Here is a 6881-nt window from a genome sequence, read left to right as displayed (position 1 = left end):
AAGATTCCCCAAGCACTGGCTTTTTTTTCTGCACTGATTAACAGTACCTTCTCCAAGGTATAGTTTCTGGTCTGAGGTATATCTCTTTAGTTCAGCTTTCTCTAAGAATCTTCTGACTGCTGCTAGTTACTATCTGATCTTGAATAGAATCTCAGCAAACTTTTTTTGCAGGATCTGAGCCACCAAAAAAGAACCACTTCAAATTCTCTCCCTCTAGTAGCTCAGATAAGCTGAGTTCCCCTGTCCATGCTTCCAGTTTCCTCCTGGATGCTTCTCTAAGGCACAAAAATGTTCATCCTTATTCAGTGAACCTTCTAAATGGTTCTCTTCTACTCCATTTTACCATTTCATAGACCTGGTTCTGAACACGGAAAGTAATTCGGTCTCTCAAGTGCCTTTGCTTACAGTGATGCAACAGAGTTGACTTCCCTGGCGCTGTGCCACTGTTTGCCTGAAAATGTCAAGACCTCAGCATCCTATTGGTCTCTCCTGAAACTGGGCCATAATTGATGCTGGTTGAACTGGGTTTGCAGCTGTGAAACAGCACCTGCCTTTGACTCAGCAGTGGGCATACTGCTGTGGAAAGTGAGGGGATTATAGAACACATGGGATAAAGGCAATGTGAAGGTTACAGAAAGAAACTGACAATGGGCAGGAAAGTGAAGTCAGAGTTCTCAAAGCACTGCTCTCTCAGAGTTGGACGATGATGTTGCTGACAGTGCAGGAGTGGGTGTCAGCAAAAGCTGGTGTATGTGACCTGCTGAGGCTTAGAGTAGACTTTTGTCTGATTAGCATCTCTGGTGACTCTTTGGGAGTGACTGCCATTGATTAGAATCTGTTGTTTTGGGCCATATGCAGCATAAATATTGCAAAATTAATTAACTCACTCTGTACAAAGACACGTAGTTCAATTTGGCACCTTACCTAGGGATTCCAATTATTCTGCAAAAATGATTGTGTCTAAACAGGCTTCATTAGTACAGTACACATAGAAGCCATGGCCACAAAGCAATGGACAAGATTCATCTGCACTCAGGATGAAAAGGACTACTTATCACATCCCAATTTCATCATACCCCACAGTCACACTTTTGGATAATAACTGCTGGTTGCAAGGGCATCATCTTCAGATTTTCAAGAAGAGCTCTGTATGTATGTGTGTTCATCTGCATGCACACATGTGTACATATTCAGATAGGAGTGCAAGATTAAGCTAGTGCATTTTTCTTTTTTTTAAGATTTTATTCATTTATTCATGAGAGACACAGAGAGAGAAAGGCAGAGACACAAACCAAGGAGAAGCAGGCTCCATTCAGGAAGCCTGATGTGGGACTCAATCCTGGGACTCTAGGATCACACCCTGGGCCGAAGGCAGGTGCCAAATCACTGAACCACCCAGGGATCCCCAAGCTAGTGCATTTTTCTAATGTTAAATTTCGAAGTCTTGCCATATAAAATTTTCTAGTTTAACTATAACTATATAATTGGTATCATTAATGCAAATTAAGCTTTTTGCCTAATTCTATGTAGTCACCAACTAAACTTTTCCTTACTTCAGTATCCAGGGTCCTATTGCAGCAGACATTGAATTTATTCATGGTAAAACCAAAAAAAGGAAAGACAAAAAAAAAAAAGACAGGAAGGTGGACACAATAACAGGCTAAGGGAAAGAAAGGAAAGACAAAGGCAAAAGAGAGGCAGGGAAGAAAGAGAGAATCCTAAATAACTGGAGGCTACTTGGAGAAGCACCACAACAAGAGTCCTAAATGTGCTGTTAATTCCCCTATCTCTCCTAGCAAGGAGTACACTTATTAGCTAGCAGTCACGAACAAATATGTATGCACCATCAAAGATACTCATGGGGCTTGGACATGTGTATTCTGTTTAGGGTTGGATTATGGGAGGATAAGCTTCTTGGTGGTGGTGGGGGTGTCAAGCAGGTGATGACCTATGTGATGTTACTAGAAGACTGATTCTAGGATGGATGGAAATGAAATTCATTCCTGTCTGCTGAAAAGTAGTCTCTCTTTTTCCCAGGACATGGAATAAATGCCGAACTCAAATGCTATGAGAGGTACTCAGGCCCTGAGGCACTGCTGATGACCCATGCAGAACCATCTTTGGGAAGTAATTATATTACTACCCCATTAGGATGGAATCTACATAAGGGCATAGACTTCATCTGCTTTGTTCACTGCCGTATGTCCAGTACCTAGGACATCTGGTGTATGATTTGCACTCAATAAATATTTGTTGAGCACATGTATGAATTGGTGGGAATGTAATCTATCCCAAACAGTAAATATTTATTCATCTTTCCAAGTTCTGTTGCTTTTATGTTATGTAAAGGCTTTACAGCTTAAATGGCATGGGTGGTCACAATTTCCGAATATGTGAAGTAAAATATTCATGAACTTGATCACAAGCAAAAACCAATTTACTCTTGAGGAGAGGCATGACATGGTCCTGTTGTCCCTAAAAAAGAATGTTTCAGAGTTATGAGAGCCAAGAGACAAGGAGAGTCAATGCAAACTCTATGGAAACTTTAATGAAAATCTCCTGTATGCCTAGTGAATTGCTCTCAAGTGGCTGGTTGGGTGAGAAATGATTCTGAGGGTCCAGCAGGGGATAAATGGTGCCTACTTGGGTACCAGTCAATATACCTTCCCTGGCTGGAGCCCCACATCTCTGTTATCCCCTGGACACTAAACAGAAAGCCTAGCACAGAGGTGGTACCATTGCTCACTGGTGCTATCTTGGTGTTGATACCTGGTTTGTCTTTGAGAACTAGGAGGAGCTCAGTAAACCTCTCTACAGGCTCCCTCCAAGGTCAGATACCTCAGGCTTTGTCTGTAAAACTCATGTCTAAAATATTCCATAAAAAGAAGAAAGGCTAATCTTTGAAACATCAGACTTACACCCTCCAAAAGCCTTAAGAGAGCACACAACATGTCTAACACATCTGTATTTTGTTCTTCCTTCCTCCAGCTGAGTCAAGGACTGTGAAACTCCCAGGGCTACTACTACCCACATACACTATGCAAGTCTCCTTGAGTCTGAGGGTGAAAGGGCTTCCAACCTCGCCGACAGCGCTCCCTTAGCACCAGAAGGTGAGCCTCCACTTTTGAGTAAGCTGTCACATACTTGGAGGTTGAAAATGACCCTGAAAAGAAAAACTCACACACAGCAAAAAGATGCAGGCTTGCTCCTTGGAGATCCAACTGAAACACCCTGGTCCTTGTCAGCAGATTTTTAAAAAGGCATGTTTACCTTTTATTTCACACACACACACACACACACACACACACACACACACACAGAGCACTACCACCACCACCAAAAAAACTTCTTCCTTCAATGCTTCTGAGAAGTACCTAATGCTCTCTGTGAGTTTCACCAGACTGGAGACAGATCTTGCCTTTTGAGGTACCCTTCAAACCAGTTTCTACTTCAGTAAGTAGGACAGGCATTGTGAGGGAGTTGGGTCCAGAAAGGTATGACAAATGACTCTCCAACTTTGTGTCCAAAAGTAAGCCCTAGAAATCACTGAATTAACCAAATAATACACATCCCAACAGATATGCTGCCACTCAGACTGAGGTTTCAGGAAGCCTGCTTGTCAGGAAGGCACAATTGCAATTTTCCTTGCATAGGGCTGAAATGTGACAGACCTTCCCTGGAATGAAACATTTATGAAAATGTGCTTAATCTGTTTTTAGGAGCTCAGTAGTTTTTTCATGATGAAATAATATTTTTCATCCTGAGAAGCATTTTGCCTATTGTAGCTTCTACACAACCTCAACATGACAGTACAGCCAGTTCTCTGGGCCAATGTGGCTGTCAGTTGCAAAACAGAAAAAGGATGTAATACAGTTTGGAATGTGGAGAATCATATCCATCATAGTTTGATGATGAGAAGAGAAAAGGATTATGGAGTAAGGCTGAACACAACTTTGTACCCTTCCAAGGCCAGGAAATGCTGAGGTCATCTTCAGAGAGCATGGCTTCCTGTTAGTGCAAGAACTCTTAAGTGGGCATCTCCCCTGCCTCTTATCAATTCCTAGGAGAAATTACCCAATTCTTTGCCACCTCTTCCTCTCTTCTTCTCCCAAAAAGTTTGTTTCCAGAATCCTAGGAAAGCTGTGCCCCTTCATCATGCCAGTCAGACATTTGATCATCACTGCAGCCTCTCTTAAGAAAGGATCTTTCCTCCCAGCAAGCTGATCCTGCTATGCTCTCACCATTCAGGGATCCCATGGGGCACACAAGAGGTGAGACTGAGACAATGCACCAGTCCCAAGGGGCCTATGACTTCCATTAGCCAAGAATTTCAGACTGAAATTCAGACTGAGTATGAGGCCACAGGCTAAGGGGCAAGGGAATAAAAACTGCTTCCTTATTTCTCATTATTACCATTATCTCATGCTGGCCCTCTCTCAGAGTGTCAAACTTATCATTCTAGTTTGACAAAGATGCAGAGGCACTGGCTCAAGGAAGCATCTCTGAGTGCCCAGGATGCATCTTGTAAGAAACATACACTAATTGCCTATAATGTGCCATGGTATGGGGTGAGCCCCAGGGAGTTGGTGGATAATATGCCTCTGCCCTCAGGGAGCTCATGGTACAACAGGGGAGGGAGGTAAGTAAGCAGGCAACTGTAACTAAGTGTGCCGGGTGCTGTGAAGGGGGAAGGCCAAGGTCCTGTGGGAACACACTGGAAGGTCTCCTAACCCAGACTTGGGGGAGGGTGGGGCACTTCAAGAAGTCTTTCTTGAGAAAATAACAATAAAGCTTAGTTTACAGGAATTGGTAGGAGCAGCAGAAAAGTGCTTTGGTAGAGGGAACATGTGAAACTACCTGGAAGCTGGAGAAACAGGTGACTCTAGACACATTAGGACAAGCAGAGTCACCAGATCATGCAGCACCTTGAACTTCAGCCTGAGAGCAGTAGGAAACAGGTGAGGCAGGGGAAATGACATGACTAGGTTTAGCACAAAGAATGAATTACACAGAGGAGACAAGTGCCTCCCCACACCCCACCTGCCCTTAGCTGCCTAATCAGGAGCTCTGCCAGGATAGGTTCCATAAGGCTTGCTTCTGGCCTGCAGCCCTCCATTGGGCATTGTGATGCTTATTAGAAACAAGGAGGGGGATCCCTGGGTGGCGCAGTGGTTTGGCGCCTGCCTTTGGCCCAGGGCGCGATCCTGGAGACCCGGGATCGAATACCACGTTGGGCTCCCGGTGCATGGAGCCTGCTTCTCCCTCTGCCTGTGTCTCTGCCTCCCTCTCTCTCTCTCTCTCTCTGTGACTATCATAAAAAAAAAGAAACAAGGAGGGAGGATGAACAGGTGAAAGGGCTGCTAAAAATGTTTTTAGGAAAATTAGTATTTTGGTTTTTGCACTCACTGTTCATATAAACATAAGTTGAGGTTTATAATATCCCTAGTCCCAATTCCAAAAGCCCAGCATCCCTGTCAACATTTCAGTGTGTATTGTTTAAAATAATCTTTCCCTGTCATTTGTAATTTCAAAATTCCTCCTCTTGAAAATAATAAACGCAGCCAAAAGGAGATGCAGTGCAAGTTCTGCCCATTGCTACCATGTCATCATTACTCCCTCAAGCAACACAACAGGCCTCTAGAAGAGCTTGTGACCCCCACAAAACCCTATCTGGTGATGCTGGGGGGGATCATTGCAGTCAGCTCTGGAACTGATCCCTGTAAAGTGTCACCAACTCTTCCCCTGTACACACTCAGAACTCAGCAGAGCTGGTGTGAGAGCTTCTGTTGAATTAAAAAATGAAACCCCTTAGCTTCTCACTGTTGTGATTTAGAAGAGAGTTAGAGAATGGAGCTAACAGGGAGGTTGAGAGATAAACTGGGAATGGAGAGAAAGTGAGGGCCAAAGAAGAGGAGGAAACAGACTCAGAAGGTGAGACACAGGGAAGAAACAAGGAGGGAGGTAGAGATGGAGAAAGGCTAGATGGAGGAAAGTAACAGGGAGAGTGAGGAATAGAGTGGAGAAAAAGTGAGAGAGAGAGAGAGAGAGAGAGAGAGATTAGGGGAGGTCCCAGAGCAGTTGATCTGCTGCCTGGGCAAGTTTGGGGAAGGGTCTAGCAAGAGACCTGTTGCTGCTAAAGCATCTAGATGCTATAAGAAAATGAGCAGAGGCCAGGGAGGAGATATACTTACCATCCTGGGCTCTTTCCTCCATCCAGGGCTTGGTCACCAGGTCATTGCTCTTGGACCCCTTGACTCCTCTGAAGCTTGCAAAGCTTGTTGTGTGCCAGTCCTGCTCTGGCCCTGCCAGGGACACCTATCCCTTCCCACAGCCAAGCTGGGCTGGGGAAAGGGTATCAGGGAAAGGAAGTTTCCAAGAGCTACAGAGGGCTGGCCAAGCTCACCAGAGACAACCTGAGAGAGGAAAGCAGGCAGGGAAAAGGATGTGCAACTACAAGGATGAAGGAGATGGGGCAGGCAGACAGATGGACAGACAGACTGACAGGCCGGCAGACCGCATATGAGGAAGATTCTGGAGTTCCTCTGTTTCATCCATGTCCTGCGCCTCCATCCAGAGGGTTGAGGAAAAGCTGCCCCAGCTCTTGGCCTCCCTCTTGCCTCCTCTCAAACCTGAAGCTGTGGGCTTGAGAAAACCCAGTGGCTCTGCCTAAATCCTCTCAGGTCTTTTTCTCCCTCACAAAAATTATTAGGACATTATAGCTCTGGCCCCAGCTTAGCTCCAGGCTAAAAGAGATGCTGCTGGGGAGCTGAGAACAGCGCAGCCTGCATGCACTCCTCCAACTGGAGAGTTAGAAGCTGGACAGAACACCTCCAGCCTGCTCCAAGTGGCAGCCCAAGCTCCTCCACAGCACACACAGATCC

This window comes from Canis lupus, chromosome X (genome assembly GCF_011100685.1).
Source record: "Canis lupus familiaris isolate Mischka breed German Shepherd chromosome X, alternate assembly UU_Cfam_GSD_1.0, whole genome shotgun sequence".
Classification (NCBI taxonomy): Eukaryota; Metazoa; Chordata; class Mammalia; order Carnivora; family Canidae; genus Canis; species Canis lupus.
This window is presented reverse-complemented; position numbering follows the sequence as displayed.